A 19,909-nucleotide genomic window follows, 5' to 3' on the forward strand; every position below is an offset into this window, starting at 1 on the left:
AAGCTCTTCTGACTTTTAGAAATCTTTATAAACGTCATTTAGTGTCATTTTCAAATACCTTGAAGGGATCATAAAACTTTGCTCTTCTCTGATCATTGTACCACTTAGAAGAGGAAAGGTATGAACAGCCATAACCCTGGCACATATTTAACAATGCTCAGGACCAAAGGGGATTGTAAGATGGAAGCTTTGATAACAAAAACATAAAGATGTCATTGTCAACTATCTCAAAATATATATGCTTGTTGTAAATGCCACATAAGCCTACAGCTAAGTGATGGATCACAGTTTCCTGTGTTTTCCAAGTACTCCTGTTGAATACTTTTAACTCCTTCATGAACTGGCTGTTGTGTCCCACAAATTGCTTTCTGTCCTTGTGCTTAGCATCACTAAACACCTCATTTAATATGATTCAGTTGCAAATGCAGCCTGGCATTTCCATTCTACTCCACACAGAGAAAAAATACTTGGGAAGTATTTGGAAAAAAACAGGCATAATGTCATAGAGCACTTTATTAGCAATAGTATGAAATCTTTCCTGTTTGTTAATAAAAGTGGTAATAAGTGGCATGCTAAACTTAGTCCTTAGATCTCTGACACTAACTTGTGCCGCAGTAGAGACCATGATTCAGCAAAGCACTTAAGCATATGATTAAAATTAAAGCATCCTGGCTCAGCGCAGCATGCAACAGGAGACTTTGCTGAATGAAAGGCATGTGACACTCTTAAGAGCAGCAGGTAAATCAGGATAGATTTTGTCCTATGAGGCCCTGATCCTGTGATCACTTTTGTATTTGCTTCTGTCTTCCACCTGACTGGGAACAATTTCTAACAGTGACATTCTTGATTGCAGGGTCAGGCCCTTGTGGGGAGCTGGAGAGCTCAGAGGTTTAGCTGCTTTAGGATTGCTGTCTTCTGGTACAACCAACTGCGGTCAAGCCCAGGCTGCAGCGTGCTGCCACACGCAGTCTCTCACCAGGCGACATGGAGAACGTGCCGCTTGCTTTTCTGCCTGATCAGGTAAGTCAAATGCATTCCCTAGACCATGGGAGGGATGATAAAGCTATTTTTTAAATCTGTCTATCTACACTCGTTCTGGGCTTTGTCACTGCTTCTTCATCTCAGCCATCTCTTCTACACCCATCTTCACCAAAAACAAGAGCCGCCAATCCTCTCTGCTTGTGCCGTTTGCTCAGTCAAGCTTGTATATTCCTGTGGTTTTGGCAGAACCATTGGACTTTTCTTTGAGTTTAGAGATGTTTATAATATTTAAGTGGCCTGTTACTGAAAAGAAACAAAATAATCATCTTTGAATGCAGGTGCAGAATACAGAAACCATGCATTGCCAAAATTTAATAAAGTGCGTTAGGTTTTTGGAAAGAAACTTCATCACCTATTAAAATCTGTAATCCCAATAAATTAAAAGATAATTTGAAAATTACAAGCTGGTGGGTAGCCTAGCTCAACTGTTAAAAATCTGTTCTACAAATTGCAAGTCATTAATAATTAGTATTACAAAACCTATTACATCTTTGATTGGGGGGAAATGGACTGAGGCTAGTATTACATTATTCAGTTAGATTTAATTCCATTTGATATGTATTTTACTTTATTTCAAGTGCAGCCTGTAAAAGGATCATGGTAGCATCCATCCAAAATGTCAATTAATTTGTGTATAGAGCAAATAGCACACATAATAATTTCATCATATATTGCAGCTCTGTTGACTGACAGTGGAAGTGCTGCTAGACTCACTATGGTTAATTAGATTTTTTTATGCATTGTACAGCAGCATTACAGACAATTATTTATAAATGTTTATTAAAATTACTATATTCATATAGTGAAAGCTTGTTAAACTCTGTTTCTTCAATGTTTGTGTTCTCACCTTTGCATATTTTACCTCTTCAAAAAAACATGAAGTAAAATCCTAAGGCAAAGCAGTCCAAGAGTCAGTGGATCAAGTTAAAAGGTTTGCAGACATCTCAGGGGTCAGAGTGATGTGATAACTAGTAAAGAGATTACTAACAGCCTTGTTTTCTCTAGGATTTTATTTTAGGCTAGCTAACTTGAGTTGCAGACATTCCCAGTTTATAACTATTAGTCATACTGATCTGAGCAGCACAGAAATTCAATATTTATTTCTCAATTTGTTGCAATTTCCAGCACATTTCATTCAATCTGTTATAATTGCAGTAATTCCATCTTGTATTTATTTCCCAGATTTCCTCTTCTGTTTCTTCTGCTTACTGTGTGCCCACTAGGAATTCCTTGGTGTTATGATCGTGCCGTTGTTTGGGTTTCTTTCTTCCTGAGACAGCATTTGCCACTGTCAAGGAAGCCATTTCATAATGTACAGATATCCACCTTATTCAGGGTAGTGCTTGCGTACATGTTTAACTTTAAGCATGCATATGTGTCCCATTGATTTCAATGGAATTTAAGTACATGCTTATGTGATACTGTGAGCAGGGAGGGCTAAATACAACCTCTTCTTTTTTCTTCTTTTCTCCACCTTTAAAGCCATCATTCTTTACCCTGATATTCTGTGTGCTGCTCCTGCATTTATTACAACCACCTTCCCTGGGATACTGATGCACCTTTTGTTCTGACACCTTATCTTTGTTAGACTAAAGATTTAAATTCCTCCCCCATCTCTCCCCTTTATCTGCTTTCAGCTATCAAATTTTGTTTACTCTTCTATTTGGAAGTAACCAATCCCAATTATATAAAACTAGTTTATTCCAAAAAGAAACTTAATGCACTATAAAACTAACAGGAATATTGTTCTCAAGGTGCTCAATAAGCCAATGCAGCACAGAGACTATATTTATATGGCGGTATTGTTATACAAAATATAATACATAACGTATCTTGCATTACTTGCATATTATGCAGAAATCGTCTGTTTTAGAACCTTGATCACTAGACAAGTCCCTTTGTCAATAAAAATATCCATCCAGAAGTAAACTTCAAGGTTAGGAGAGGTATCTTTTAGATGTCCAGCAGTGAGATTTCCTTGAAAATTCTGCCTACAAACTGCTGTTCTGTCTGAACTGAACAGTTCAGACACATAAAACAAAAAGAAATTGACCAACAAGTTTAAGTTGCATCTATTTGTTTCAGTGATTCTCCTCTGTGCAAAGCCTTATTACATAATCTCGATGATGAATTTTCCCCAGAGATCCAGTAGCATGTGCAGTGGTTGGTAGTTTATGGATATAGTAAGGCATTACTTTGAAATCATAGTATTATGGGGAAGGCTGTGTAACAATTGAACTGAGTTGTAGTGACAAAAATTGGTAAGGAAGGGGGCAAACAGAAGAGCAAGAAGAGGAAGTAACTCATTCCTCTACTAGCCAGACATATTAATAGTATAGTAAATGAAACATTTCTGTATTTAGCCTGTTACAAGAAAAATAAAAGGGAAGCAGAAGATTTAGTAACCATAAGGGGAACATTTTTGAGTGAGTCATGCATCCAAATCTCTTGCTTTTGATTCAGCACTCCTGTTTTCATTTTGTCCTTTATATTAAATGTTTCATGCATGGAGTGATTCAGCAAACTGTAAAGTCATCCTTCCAGACTGGCTTCTGAAAGAGAATTGGTGACATATTTTCTGTTACTAAATTTGTTGTGAAGACTCGAACCATGTAGTAAATCTTTGGACCTAAGTCATGACTTAAGGCTAACTGATAAATATCTGCTATAGTATAGCACTGTAGAGTGCTAGAGCCTTTGACTCTAGAAAAGTTGTTCAAGGTGGCAGATCTCTGCAGAAGACTAAGAAATTCCACAGTTAATGTACTGCTTGCAAATTCCTGTTAGCCTCAGAAAGAATTTTGCCTACAGAACAACCGAGAGTTCAAACTCATACTGAAACATCTACAGTCAGTGTGGTGGTTGTTGATTTTTCTGTACTGAGAAACGGTTTAGATGTGAGGATAGTGTTCATCACACACCACAGACCTGATCCATATAGACATTTTAGGCACTTAATTCTTACTGGTCATGGAGCTAGCTGGCTGTGACTACTAAAGCTCACACTCATTTTTGATTTATCATCAAAACCCAGATTTTCAGAAATACAAACCTGAATCAAATGTATCATCTTCCTGCCTTGCACTAGATGGTCTAATACACATTATAATGCACTTTAGTCTGTGAATCTTAACGTGTGTCTTTTAAGCTTTATAAATACCAGTAACTGTGAAACAAGCAAAATTCTCCTTGTGCAAAGTATGCAGCTGGATCCGTTATTTTTTGCATGTGTGAATGCAGCCTTGGGCACACAAAATGGATATGCAAAAGAGGGTATTTTTTCATTACCTGTCTAAAATATAATTCTCAAATACAGCTTAGTATGCATACAAATTACATTACTTGAACAGAGTTAAATCTGAATAGAACTGTTATTTTTTCAGATTTTTTTTTATTGCCAGCTGTTCCTCACTAGATTACTTCATGGACATGCTTCATGGATGGTGTAGTATTAAAAGATGTATGTACAAAGCGTATGACATATGCATACTTTAATGCACTTTGGTACCTACGGCCAGTCAGAATAAGAAACTACCAACACCTGGAAAACAGAGATATTTCAGTGAAGCTGCAATAGCCCAGATCTGATTGTTTAGTCATAAAATGGAATATATATATACACATTATCAGAAATCTCCCTCTAAAAATATTGTGCCTTCTTAACTTCAGTTATGTGGGCAGCTACATCTAAGAAAAGAACAACTACCAAGTGCAGAGGAAATTTGTTCCCAGAATGTAGAAAGCAAGCTTTTGAAAAGGGAACTCGCAGTGAACTGGGAGATAGGAAAAAGATTTTTATCTCTTTGTATAGTATGCGCTTTACCTTAATACTCCATTTTATCCTGAAGTCTCTTTTAAACAGCAGCCTTTCAACAATACACTTCTCTTCAGCTTTTAATTTTAATCTCAAATATTCGTTAATGTTTGGGAGGCCACTTTCAAAAGGCCAAATATTGCATAGGGACAACTGGAACAATGGGTGTGGAACTGCCCATGTAAAGAAACTGCAGAAGAGAAGCACCTTTACAATATTTCCTAGCATGATAATTAATTACCTTGTTCTTTAGCAGAATTGTCAGATATGAGGCCTTAGATGCTGCAGGGAGCAAAGCTTTCACATGTATTATATTTGCATCACAAAAATATGTTTCTATGACTATGCCTTGTAGAATTCATGTTCTTCACACTTGAATCTGAATCCTGTTGCCTATAGATATTTAAAACACAGTTACTACTAATAGGCTTCTAGCACAGGGTCTTATTCTCCCTTAGAATGCAAAGGCAAATAGGACAGAAAAGAACTCTGAATTTTTTTAACAAATAATCCTGCTTTGCAGAACCATCCTGATTTTTCCTATCATGGCCTTTTTTGCTCTGTTTGCATGTAGTAGTCCTTTATTAAAGTATGCTTTATTTCTTCTGCCTACATCAAAGTCTTTCTGGGTGATGGGATCTGATGTACAAAACCGACATGGTTGCTGTCATCTGACACTGCTTTAAGAAATACGACTGCCACTGCTGAAATTGGAAGTCCCGTTCCTTTGACCTGTATGTCCCTGACAAATGCTTCGTTTATGTTCTGTCTTCTGGCAGCATTAACTCTTGCTCATGGACTTTTCTTGTGACAATAGACATAAGCTTTGTTTGTATGGACTTCTCTATAAGAATATCCATGAAGGAATGTGGTATACATGGAAATGTATGTACACAGAATAGTGCGATAGCAGGGTACGCTGCAATTTGTGAATCATCTTTCTACTACCTGGTAGAGGTGTGCTGGTCCCCAGCTAGGGGAAATTTATTCTCTCCTAGAGATGCTTATCCTTAAATTGTCCTTTGCCATACACCAGGAGACGTACTCCTTGTCATTGCTTAAATCTTTGAGGCATGTCATGCTGAGGGGCTGACTCAATAGCAGTCAGCTTCCTGAAACTTTAAAGTCTGCATAGAGATATAGCCTGCTACGACTCAAGACTAGTCAAAACACCTGCTTCTCTTGGCTTAACTCCCTCTTGATCCTTTCTCTAAGACACTTTTCACATACATGTTTTTATTTTTAAAACAGTTTACGCTGCTGACTCAGATTCAGCAAGCAAGGTCTTTCTCCCTCTGAATTCACAATAGCCAAGTTTCTTTCCATCTGCACAGTTCTCGAAAAAGATATTTTACTGGCCACAGCATTGCCAAGACTGTTAGATATTTCATAAAGCATAAAGTGTAGTAGTTATACAGCACTTCCACCAGGATTCATCAAGAATTAGACATGACACAGTGATGATGCAAATGAAAGACTTGGCAATTAGAGTGCTTCCAGGCTGCCCTTCACACTTTTGTCATGTTTAGTAGCTCGTCTTGTCACAATGTGCTTCCACCAAAGAGGCTGGAAAGGGAATTTTTGTGGTGAGGAAAAATGAGGATCTGGAAAGGGGCTATAAAATGCATGCAGCTAATGTGGCCCTCTTATGAAAGTGAAGAAGGCTTCAGCTAATTTGGTCACTATTCTCATTTCTTTTTACCCATCTGCCCCCTTTTACCCACTGTGTTTCATTGCTGCATGACTCTTCCCTTTCCTTTAGACTTACCAGATACGGTTTTGTATGGTGTTCCAGAAGAAACAAAAGAGATTCCTGTAAGGTATTCAAAATATGTGCAAGTGTAATTTGGAGGACTTACCTGCCTAGCTACTTGAATTATAGTAATAATTCTTAATTACATTCAGGACCCCTCAATATAGTCAGAATACTGTTATGTCTGTACAGATTCTCAACAAGTAACAGGCCCTGTATGAAACTGATTATACTGGGACACTGAATTGCTATAAAAGACTTTTATAGTTATTTCTGCCTGTCAGACTGCACTTATGATTTCATTGGGTTGATTCTGTCAGCCTCAAGCAGTCCATCCGAGATTGTTGGAGATGTTTATGGAGGGAGTATGACTCAAGAATAGTGAGGCTGATTAACTGTACTTACAAAATGAATAGCTCAGTCCCAACATACAAATGGTAAAATTCACAGATTCACATTAATGTGTCGATCTTGCTGGGCCTGAAGCAGTCCTGCCCTTCTCTGTCTTCTCTTAACCTCTGGTATCGCCATAGAATGGACAGTTGAAGAGGATGCATATCTGCTCCTGAGCTATCATAGTTTACAGCCCAAGACATTAGTGCAAATTGGCAGTTTTTAATATGTAAGTCAGACTGTAACCTTTGGCAGAGGGGTAAGATGGACAACTCGAGGCAGGATCTGCCTGTGACCTTGAGCTCTTAGATACAGGATGCTTCTTACCTAAATAAGGTGATGTTTCAAATATGCATAGTGCAATGTAAACCTTGATGCCATTAACTTACAGTGATTAATCATAACAAACACTCAGATGACACAGCATTACCTGAGAAGGCAAAAACGTATTTAGCTGTAATCCAGATTCACCATCTCTGCAGTGGTGAGAGCTATCTATGAAAGGTCTATCTGTGCGAAAGGTATCATGATCAGAACAGCACCAAGTATCAAGTACTCTAGTATCTTCATCTGCTATCTAAGAATGTCCTTCTATGAACCACAGGAAATCGTTTAATGGCAGCCATAGTTTAGTAACCCCTGAAACAGATTTTAAAAAAGTCAAGGATGGTTTGAACATTAAAAGACTTTTCAAAAACAATTTGGGATCTATCAGTGAAAGGCATAATGGAAATACGCACTGTTGTACTTACTAAAATATTTCCCCTAACCTAAATAAGAGTTAGAGAGAGAAATGGTCCCTGAAAAATGTGAATGTACATTCCAGTATTTCCAGTAATTCTTTGATCTTCCATTTATCTTGCTTTTTTCTATTGAATATGTTTTAAAACATGTAGTAAGTCAGAGAATAGTAGTGGAATATAAGTGCAGTCTGTTAGAGATAAAACTGTAGCTAAGGATATAGATATATAGGTATGATTGTGTTGAAAAGTATACATATTATCACCAAGTCTGCAAGTAATACAGAGAATGAGCAACAACATGTAACAGAATTACAATGTAGGGTAGATGCACATTCTAGATGAAATGCTCTGAATCAAAGGCATTTAGATATATCTGAATGTTTTTTCCAGACAATTTATTAGGGATTAAATATTTTGTCAAAGAGAGTTAGTAAAAATAATGAAAAGAAAAAGTCTTTGGAGTTTTTAGATGAATGTCAAATGTTTTCATTTATTGACCACAAAAAGTAGCATCTTTTCTCTTAGTTACAGAGAACAATGCAAAAATACCAAATGTAGAGGATCTTGGCTACTGTACATAGGTGCTGAACTACAGCAGGCTTTGCTGAATTCCAAGTTTCATGATAGTGTTGAGAATGACTCAAATTTAGAGAGACTGTAACAGCTATAGTAATTCTATTTACCTAGGAAGGTTCTAGGTTGAGGAATTTCTAGAAAGCAAAGGTTAATTCCTAGAAAGCTGGGAGGATTCTGTGAAAGGTTCTAGATTAAGGGAATAAATACAAAGTAGGGAGGAATTCCTAGAAGGGTTGTGGGTCAAGGCATTCCTTGAAAGCAGCAGATATTCTTAGAAAGGCTCCAGCTCAAAGAATCCCTAGAAAACACCAAGGAAAGAGAAAGCAGGAGAGACGAAGGGGTCCTAGAAAGGTTCCAAATCAAGACATTCCTAGGAGACACACGGGAGCATTCCTAGGAAGCAGTACGGAAATTCTTAGAAAGGTTCCAGGCTGAGGAATTCCTAGAAAGCACTGGGACTTCCCCCTTCATACTTCCTAGGAGTCAACCCCTGTGCTTTCCAGACATTTAACCTTATGTCTTCCAGGAATTAACACTTTTGCTTGCTAGCAATGCCTCTTATGTTTTCTAGGAATTCATTGATCTGGAATCTTTGAAGGAGTTCCCTGCTGCATTCTGGGAATTCCCTAATCTTGAACATTTCTGGGAATTCACACTTATGCTTTCTAGGAACCCCTTGCTGCTTTTTAGGAATGTCTTCTTCTAGAACCTTTATGGGAATTTCCCACTGCTTTCTAGGAATCCCTTGGTCCAAAAACTTTCCAGGAGTTCCCCTCTGCTTTCCAATACTCCCTGATGCGCTCTAGGAATTCTTCAGTCTAGAACCCCTCTAGGAGTTCCCTGCTGCTTTCTTTGAATTCCTCCATGTTTTCTAGGAGTTCCTCAGTCTAGAACCTTTCTAGCATTTCCCAAGAGCTTTCTATTAATTCCTAGCTGTAGACCTTTTATAGGATTTCACTAACCTAGAATCCTTCTAGGAACTGAGATGGCTACCTAGAACCACTCACATGATATCTAGATCCCTTGGTACAATTACCTACAATCCCTCCCACGACACCGACATCTCATCTTACAGTTTTAACACCTTCCAAAAATGCAGGTCAGAGGAATTAAAAAGGCCCAAAAAGCTTAAAAAGGCTCAAAAGATTTCCCATTAAGTACAAGGGTGAACCTTGTAACTGGTTTACCTGAGAGAGAGTATTAAAAGATCAAAATGAATGTTTTTTTTTAGTAATTACAAAAACTGGGAAGAGAGAAAGTGGACAATCCTACCAGAAAAGAGCATCAGATAGGTTCAAAAATATGAGATGTCCCAGAAGCTGTGTTAATAACATCACCACTATGCGGTGAGTATGGAGAGAACAGGCCTGTAGTCAGAGCAGAACCACAAACAGATCTGAAAGGATGAAAAAGGCCTAAGTTCAAAACACATAGGCCTTCATTCCCCTATCACTTAGTATGTGACTTGAATTAACAGCTTACTCTTCACCCCTAACATTCTCATATTTTATTGAAGAGGCAATACTACAAGAACTCTGAGTATGGTATCAAGCAATAGAAATAACACACAAAAGCACAGGAGAGGACTGAGATATATAGGCAGAACTGAAGATAAAAATTAAAGTCACTGTATTAAAAATAAGTAGACCTGATTTTCTTCTGCATCGGAGCTTCCTTACGCCACTTCGTCAGAATAATGAGGCCATGAAGTGTGCATAACTGTAATTACTCCTACTCCAAAGGTCCTTTAAGCTGACAGACTGGTATAAATGGAGCACTGTATAAATGAGAATTGAGTTCAGTGTGGATTAGATTGCATGTTCCTCTGAATTCCAAATGCAATCTAAAATTTTAAGTAGAAAAGGGGCAGGAATATTTCCCTCCATGGAAAATACATGTATTACAGAGTTAGTATGTTGTACACAGGAGAATTTCTTTGGACTTCACTGTATGTCTTTGCCTCTCAGTTATGGAAGTCTAAGCAAAAGTGGTTAAAAAGCTCCAAAACTGGAGTGTTAGAATTTTGCACCAGCTTTTTAAAGCTGTGACTGCAAAAGATACTCAAACAGTAATACCTTACACAATGTAAATCAAGTCAGAGGAATGTCCCAGGACTCTAGAGGAAACTGGGCAAAGAGGAGAAAACAGTCCCAAAAGGTAGGTTAACCCTTTTTTTCTTAGTAAGGGTATATGGCTACCATTCCAGTTGATTCATCCAACAGTTCTACTGTGAGCAAAGAGTCCTTTCATAAGAGATTCTCTCAACAATTCCATCCGAGACTGAAAAGCTGGCCTTCTGTGGCAGCACTTCTTAGGTATCAGAAGCACCACGCATGCATGGAGTATGTCCTCTACTTACATAATAAATAGACAGCCAGACTAGAAAGATGCTTTTAAAATCATAAGATTTCTCTAGGGGTAGGATGAGGTCAGAGGAGTTGGGATGTAATATAAGTTTCCAGCAAGGAAATTGAAAAGCAGGTGGGAGAAACTGCCTTTCAAGGTTCTCCTTTATTATTTCCCTTTCTTCACTGAAATTCATATCAGGACAAGACCTATACAACAACTTGACAATCTCGTAAGCCTTCTGTAGTATAAAATGTACTGCTCTGCTCAGGTGACTTGTTCCTACTGTGCCTGTATGGGTTAATGAAATCTAATGCTCCACTCTTGATAAAGTCCATTAAGCAGTGACTAGCAGCTTCATTTGAAATCCCAGAACTGCTGTATCTCCCCTTCTCTCCCATCTGTCAGTTAACAGGGTTTCTAAGAGAAGGTTTTCTATTTATTAGGTTGTCTTCTGTAGACCTACTGCTTTTGAATCCCTTTGAAAAAAATGCTCTAAAATACAATAATGAGGAATATTTCTGGGAAATGATTGTCAATCTGTTTTGAACTGTTTTATTCTGGTCTCCCTTGGGTGCATATGATGAATTTAAACAGTGTTATGCCAGTTTTATACTATATTCTTGGGAAATATTTCCTGGACAGCTAGAGCTCTTATAGCCTTAGTCTCCTCCCAGTCTAAATGCATGAGTGGCTGCCATAGAGTCTTTAACTGCAAACTTCACTAGACAAATTATCATGATAAAAATGCAACTGGGATTTGGAGCATCCCCAGACTTCTGACCAAATACAAACTTATACGAGAAGAGTTAGCTATTTCTGATAAGTGCTTATGAAAATTTAGCTTGTGAAATGACTGCTGAGCCAAGATGTGCCCGCCAAAATGTTAGTTCTGCATGACTTAGTCATGATCTTAAGTTCTTCGCTGAATCGGAACCTGAGACTAAGCAAGTGTTAAATGGAAACATAATCTTGACTGCCACATATAAATTTTAAGTTATACGGAGGGACTTTCATTATTATATTTTCATTCAGAAGATTCAGTAGAATTAGTTAGGAGGAATGAACCTCCCATCAGTGACAGGCCTAGAGGATAATCCCTGATTAAAAATGTCCTCCAAGGCACATCTTTTGGTATTAGCCTAATTTTAAAAAAGGAGGTTTTGTGCTACTGAAGAATGTATGTTCTTAATAACAAAAGATAGATTGAATCATATCCTGCAGAGAACCTTGAACTCTATCCAGTTCAATTCTATAGTAGTCCTACCTAGTTAGAAATATATTATGCAGTTGTGGTCTCTCAAAAGGCAGTGCTCATCTACAAAACAAGGACAGTAGGAACAAGAACAGATACTTGAGAGTTCTTCAGTGAGGAGGAAAAAAAGGAAGCAAGAAAGAAAATCCAGGCACAGCTTCTGTATTTGCTGGAGAAATAGAAGAAATAGTGATGCTATGATCTCTGACCTTTTATTAACAAGCTAGCCGCTTCCAGAGGACAGTGATTCATTGCAGGCCACCTTATCTGCATTTGAACAGACTCACCCCCAAGGCATTCCTTTGTCATATACTGTAACTACAGATGGCAATAGATCCCCTGTACTGGCGGAAATAGATTTACGAAGTTAAAAGTGCTACTGTATCCTAGCTGGAATATGAAAGAACCTTTAATGAGATTTAGAAACTTATGGATAAAGCCTAGTTTGCCTTTTGTAATAAAACATACATTGACATCTCTAACTAATGTCTATTGTTGCAGTGTAGGTCTATAGAGAATAACAGGTGTCCTGTTTGAATTATGAATTGATAAAAGGAATATGATGCTGTATTTGAAGGTGGTATGAAGGCTGAAATTTTCCATAGGAATAAGAAAAAAATAAAATATCTCTATTCTTTCCAATTACCTTTTGCAAATGAAATTGAAGAAAAAAATCTGCTTCAAATCAAACATTGGTCAGTCAATATAGGTAAAAAACATGGGTAAATGGTTCCTCTCTGATTACCCTTTCAGTCAAAGGTCTTATTAACAGTGATTCTCTGAACTATCCACATGAGAAATAATCAAGAAGTTTAGATACCATTCATTTAAAAATCTGCTCAGGAAATGCTAAGTACCAATGTACAATGCTTTCAAATACAACCAAAACAAGCAATTGTGTCTGTGTAGATACAGTTTGAAGGGGAAATTTTAATTTTGTAAATAAAAGGTTCTTTTCCTTTGTTTTATGACCTTTATCTAGTTCCTTAAGTTCTGGATGACTTTCGTTCCCACCTACGCCTATGTATATAGCTTTAGAATTAAGTGTTGGATATAAATGTGAATGCCCAGTGTTGCTATTTGGAGCTAATGGCTTTGTTACTTCCAACTCCTGATTCACAAATAATCAGAATGTGTGTAAATTATGCAAATGCCATTGCTGTTTCTTCCTCAGTAGAGGCTATTTTCTCTTTGTTTCTAGTCACAGCTGGTTAATTGTCACTATCCAATCTGGACTGTTCACTTTAAACTCTCCAGACCTAATTAGGGCTGCTAGTACAGTCATATTAAATATTTTATCAGACATAAGTTATACATGCATTCTTTAATGCTTGAGATCTACAGTATATTATCATTAGCTATACCTAAACTGAAGGATGTGGGAACATCTTATAACTTGCATGTCCTTCAGTTTAGATGTAAATATCTTCCATCTTGGTAACGAGTAAAAACCCGTGTAAAAAACATTTTGAGAACATTATATCTCATTTGATGACTTTGTCATCAGTTGTTTTCACCTCCCGTGACAAACAAATTTAGTACCTGTCCCAGTAATCCAACTACAGCTTCAGTTTGCACACTTCTACTTTCCACAAAACTACAAAGGAATACAATGCACCTCCCCTAACCTCCCTTTTCTTATTCTAATCCCCTTACAACTTGTCAAAAAGCATCCTGTTACAAGCTACATTTCCAGCACCTGCTAGACTTACCCTCTGTGAATTTTGCCAAGTCACATAGACTAATAGAACATCTGTGGAGCTTTTTGATTAGGCAAGCTAAATTTTTATTGTCTTCTATACTTATAAGGCTATTCAGCATTGCATTTTGATGATTCACATCCTTTCATACTACAACAACAAATTTTAAAATTTACTAGGTACATTTTACATCTTGTGACATCAAATGTCATGTGTGGCACAGTGTAAAGTCCATTTTAAAGAGACCAAGGATGTGTACTGGGGAATTCTCCTGATATAAAGAAAATCTTTACCATCAGAAAGCTGTTGAAGGTAGCTCTTCTGCTGTTTGCACCCACTCTTTCAGCTGCTTCTAACATGTATGTGAGAAGATAGCTGGTGTGTGGAGGACTTAGGGGACAGGGCAAAAGGGCACAGGATACTCCTAATAGAGCAAAAATCTGGTTTTCCTAACTCTTTGCCAGCAACAGGTAAAGCTGTTTCCTTGTAGACAACTGAGAATGTGGGAGATGCAGTTTACTCTCTGTTAGCACCCTTCTCCAGCTCCAAATGTCTGTCCTGTTTACTTTCCTCCTATTTTCCTTGTTGTAATATGTTCCTGTTTATTTTTGAATCTGTGTTTTGATTTAGTGGTCTCCTTGGGCACCTTCTGCTCTTGCGAGTAATCCTTATTCATAAAGAGTCCACTTACAGTCAGTAGGGTATTAAATCTAACTTTTTGACATCTTTACTTGTATTTATAAAGAACCATTCTTGTGAGTAAAGTTTTAGCTTGTGGTAAACAGTGGTCAATAATACCAACAGTTACAATCTGGTTTGAGCTACACCTGCTCAAATGAGCTGAAAATTCACTCCTCTGTCAGACTGTGGTCAGGAAAAAAGTGGTTACTAGCACCATTCTTAGCTGACATCACTATCTGGCCCAACGTGGAAAACTAAATAATTCCGTGACATTCAGAAACATTTCTCCCCTTAGGAGATTAGAAGTTTTAAAGTGTTGTTTAATTAGTCTTGTTAGTTGTTCAGGAACTGTGGAAAGATATCATACAACTGCTGAAGGAGGATAAACATGAGTACCAGAAACTATCCAGGAGCTGGGAAGCAGATAAAAGCTTTATCGTTGTAAAACAAAATGCTTTCATTCAATTTGCCTTACACATCCAATATCAATATAGCACTATTCGGGTAACAGGCACAGTGCAGCTAACAAAGAATGTGATTGAAAGATCATGAGGAGTATGCATATTTTCCTTACTGTTGTCTGAAAAATATTGATTAATGCTGGTGGCCATGGTAACTTTTGATGTGACATAATAGCAGAAGCATATTATCATTAGCCTGTATCTCTTTTCTTTAGCTAAATATACAGAGATAGATAGATATTTGATAATTTATGTTTTCAGCCTCTCCTAGCAGTAGGGTAGTGGGTTTGGTTCTGATAATTACTGGCTGCCTTCGCTCTGTCATTGGCCCTGTGACGTCTGCCAAGTTCAGGTGGCGAGCGATTGAAGGATGGAACAAGCATGTCATTATAGTAACAATATAGATCACAAAGCTGTCTAGGAGAGAGGAGATATCACAGACAGCTGGGGGGTTTTTGTGGGAGGATTTTTTTTTTTTGTGTAGGTAGTTCTCACATTTGCATGAAGTAGAAACAAGAAGGAAGCTCCCAAACTTGCCGTTATTTCCTCATGGCTTCCAGTGGCCCTTAACTGCTCTTTGGCCATTAATACGTTTAAGAAAGGAGTCTCACTAACAGGACTATGATAGAAAATTAATGTAGTTCTGAATTCTTATTTTTTCAAGGATTACTGGATGGTGTGATATATCGTAGTTCGGCACACTCATTTTCCTCTGATCTATCCTCATTTGCATGCACAGCTTCTGGGCCAGAGCAAATGCTCGGTTAGATGCAAGAGCGGGATGGTACAGCCTTGTGGTAGGAGTGTTAAGCCCTCCCCCTTCTCCTTAGCTCTTCATCCCACCTGAGGTGAGCATGACATATAAACAGAGGATCTTCTCTTCAAAGTGATGTTAAAGATGTTCACAGACTGCATGTAAACACTTACAAGGCTTTGTAATTTAAGAGGAGCGGCATTACCTCAACAATATTTTGTAAAGGCTATGCATGGGTGTCTGGTAAAGGAGAACTGATTTCATTCCTAGCTGTGGTACAGCCTTGCTGTGTGACCTTGGGCAAGCCACTTAACACCTGTGTTCCCCTATTCCCTGCTGTGTAAAATATTGCTGATGCTTATCTCGATTAAGGAAAAGCAGTGAGGCGATGTTCATTAATTATTGTTGGAGAGTGTTCTGAGATCCAATCCAATAAAAGCATAGGCTACAGTGCTTTGCCCTTCTACAATACATTCATCTAAGGAGGGTAAAGCATTATATCTTCCACTTTTATGTGAAAAGAAAGAAAACTAAAACACAACTTGGAAGCACTATTTTAATAGGGCTTTGTTTTTTGGGTGTTTTTCTGCACTGTACCCAAGGCTAAATTCACTGAGGCATTTATAAACCACCAAAAGATGAAGACAGGCACCTTATGCAACCTGCATAAATAGGCTGGGAATCTGCTCCCATTGGCATCAGGCATCTAACCTGCTTGGGTGGTTTCATCACTCCCAAGGGAATGCCACCTACATCCTTAGGTAGCAAATTTTCTTTGGCAGTCAAAGCTGTAAGTTCACCATTTGCAATGCTTAAAGATACAAAGCAATTTTAAAAAAATGCTGCAAAGCTATTCTACAGTACAGACCTCCCTGCCTTATTAGTTTTTTTCACACATTTTGCAATATGAAGTTTGGGGGTGAGCTGTTACTGAAACTTTGCTCTCATTTCTTTCCAGTTTATAGGAGCACCAGCTCCATTTGCCAGCGTTCTTGTAACCCAGCATCCAGTCCGGACTCCTTCCAGAGGTAAAAGAATTTCATTGTTGACTTGCTCTGTGTGCTTCTGCGTATTAGTCCCATTTTACTGTTAAATTAGGTTGCTATTAAAGAAAAGCATCTTAACTGGTTCCTCAAATGGAGATTCTTTCAGTACCATGAATGCCGAGCAGGTTGGTGGGCTCCTGGGTACCATGAAAGTTGAGGAAACTGTTGTTCCTGATGAAACGGAGCTGCCCCACTGCACCTACTCTGTGGATGCTGTAACAACGGTGGAATAGTTGGGTGATGGTAGGTTGGGGCTTTACTTAGCATACGCTGCTATGAAAAGGTTTCAGTTTTGATGTGTGGCTGAAACAGCTTCTGGCTACTCAATGCTTTATTGGTGTATGTATAACAAGTCCCGCAGAAGAGGCCCAAATTGACAGCTATAAATTCAGATTTGATTTTCTGTGTACCTTTTGGATCTGTTGTAAGCTCTGTAATCATCCGTCTCACCACCCACCCCTCAACTGAAGTTTTTTCTTGGAAAATTGAATTTTTGACTCTCTTATGCGGCATAAGGACAGAGACCTGACTGTACGGTTTGTCACTGTCTCGTGACTAGTGTAAAAACTGCTCCTAGAATGAGTCAGAATAGTCCAATTGCTGCATTTTCAGAAGGAAAGGTTAAAGACCCATCTTTGATTTATCTTTCATGAAATAGGTCTGCTTTGGAGGGGCTGGAAGAAAATTCAGTTTCTTTGCATATTTAAAATCTGTAAGGCAGTAGTTTGAGAATTACCTTCATATATGGAAGAGTGTATTGATTGCAGTGAGTTCTTTTTTTTCTACTTAGCAATATCATTAAAACAGAATACATGCAACAGCCATTGTCACAGGAATCTGTAAAACTCTCCTAAAACAAGATCCAGGAGTATCAGTTATAAGTAGCTTGGCAGTTATAGAGTTAATTTTCTGGGCCAGTATTTCCCCAGGTGGAAACCTAGCAGAGAATACTCAGAGACCAGGCATTGGGTAGCTGTGTAAAAGCTTTGACTGGTTTCAGGTGGGTCCTGGATACTGTAGGAAATCAGTGGGTGAGCAGATGGTGGATACTGAGAAAAGTTTGGCTTTATGGCTTTAAATCTCAGTTGAAAACTTTCTGTACTGTATATGTTATATATTTTTTTTTTAAGTTTCTTTCTGTTGTTGTCCTTGAATAAATTCTTACTGCTCTGCTTTTGGATTGCTTTATAGATAATCAAAAGTGGTAAGTGAATTAATGGTGAAAGAACACAAGCTGTTAAGCAGGGTGTTTTTATGTGGAGGAGTGGTGTTCGCCAGTGTGTGGTCTTCTTAATGTTTTATTGTTATAGATGTTTCAGAAATTCCTATTCAGGGCTGGAGACAGTGCTATATTACAAGAAAACTGTCTTAATGGTCATAATGTTCCATTAAATGTGGTCTCTTCTGTATATGTATATATACGTTTATATACATATAAAAGCCTGCTGAGATGCTGACTTCTGTAACAAATCCTAGAGGTGTGTTACCTTGACAGAATCTGATACCTATGCAGGCACAGGGAGTAAGCAGATTTTCTTTGTTCTTAGTTTCTTTAAATTGAGGTTAAAAAAAAAAAAAAAAAAAAAAAAAAAAAAAAGGCCCCAAGATTAACAAGAGAAGGCTTGGAAGAAAAGTGTGAAATCTTTCTTTTCCTTTTAGGCTACCTCATCCATGCTAAGACTAAGCTAATCAAGACCAGATATCAACAAGAGCAATATGGTGAGTGTCCAGTGAGGCATTAAGGATAGTGTGCTGGTTTGGGGTTTTTTTCTTTTCTTTTTTCTCCAAGCCCTTTTCCTCTGTGAGTGTCCTTCTGCTTTAATAATATGTTCAAGACTGCAGCTGCAGTGCAGGTAGCTATTTTAAGGACAGATGTTTTTGAGACCTGAAGGTGCTTTCTTGTTTTCCTTCTGGAAATCTATTGCAAACTGCCACCTCTAAATTGCACTCAGAGGCTTCTGATCTCTGCAATATATGCTATAATGTGTTGTGCCACTGCTTTCTGTTGGAGTATAATAAGTCATTTAACACATGGTGGTCCCTCCAGTGGGCTGGTGGGAAGCCACCTTTAGTTTATGGTGTTTGGGAACTCAAGGTCTTGCCTCTAAATGCAGGGATGATTCTAGTATGCAGAAAGTAATTACCAAGCTTGGAACCTGGCCAGGACAGCAAGGTTAGCAATGCTGCTCTTTTCAATTGTGTCCCGGTAATATTAATAACGAAAAGCTCACTGTTAATATATTGAATGTGAGACATGCATTCTAATAGGCAGTTATGGTCAGATACTTACTTTTCTCCATTTTTGTTTGAATATGAATACATTTAACACCAGACAGAGCAGGTCAAATAGTGAACTTGCAATTAGACATGCAGTATGGAGACTTATAGAATGCTTGCCTAAGTATAATTATAGCAGGTAAATTATGGGTGTTGTAGTGTATAATCTGCAATATTATCATAATTGCTATCTGCATTATTTTTTGAATGGAGATGAAAATATTTTATTTAACTGAATTAAATACCACTGTTTGTTGTACTCTATCTAATATTTTGATACCTTGTAAGCAGGTTATGCTGTGAAGAATAACCCAAGCAGAATTTAGATCAGTCCTTGCTCACACAAGGGCTGAGTTAAAATGTCTGAAGACTGAGTGTAGCTGAGTTTTCTAGACTACTTTGTGAGTGCAAGACCTTGAAATTGAATACAAGTTCATTAAAGAACACTGCTAATGAAATAATAGGGCTATTATTCTCCTTTGCAAAATTGTTCCAAACTATGACTCTATTCTACTGTCCTGGTGTTTTCTATGATTAAATGATTTATGGCCAATTAGCTCCTGAACCTCTGTGTGCCATCCTGCTATAAACCATCTCTTTGTTTGTGCTCTGTAGGGTTTTTGGCTCTATTGCACTTAGCAGTACTCAAAGGAGGTGTCTGTCAGCTTTTTGCTCGTGAAGACCTCTGTGTCTTCAGCTTTACAATAGGCATTTGGTGTTCAGAGTTCTGGGCTTTAAAATGAAGTATAGTGGGAGATGCAGCTACATGTGCAGTGTTCATAGCTGCTGATAAAAAGGGCCTGCTGCATTTATCTGGCAATTCTTAGAAAGCTTTCTGTTGTATTTCGGTTCTTCCTACTAAAAACTGACCTGAGGGTTAATACATTTTGATAATGGGCTTGATAATACCTCGAAGACCTTGTCTAGGATCATGGCCTTTCTGCACGGACAGGGCCAGCTGCCTCTCCTGGAGTGTTTTCCTAGGAGTTTTCACAAGCTGTGCTGACAGCACAGAAGTTCTTGCCAGCTGTAGAAGACTGAGGCAGGAGAAAAATGGTGGTAAACTCTC

The 19,909-nt window shown here is 38.1% G+C and overlaps 1 long non-coding RNA gene across 1 annotated transcript; it reads left to right on the top strand.

Moving 5' to 3' along the window:
- The first annotated feature begins 666 nt into the window (after positions 1-666).
- On the top strand, positions 667-18,282 carry LOC135330235 (uncharacterized). The gene is made up of 4 exons (XR_010392112.1): positions 667-738; positions 854-1,020; positions 16,476-16,545; positions 18,223-18,282. It is a non-coding gene; the product is annotated as an uncharacterized LOC135330235 (long non-coding RNA).
- Positions 18,283-19,909: the final 1,627 nt, after the last annotated feature.

This window comes from Dromaius novaehollandiae, chromosome 18 (genome assembly GCF_036370855.1).
Source record: "Dromaius novaehollandiae isolate bDroNov1 chromosome 18, bDroNov1.hap1, whole genome shotgun sequence".
Lineage (NCBI taxonomy): Eukaryota > Metazoa > Chordata > Aves > Casuariiformes > Dromaiidae > Dromaius > Dromaius novaehollandiae.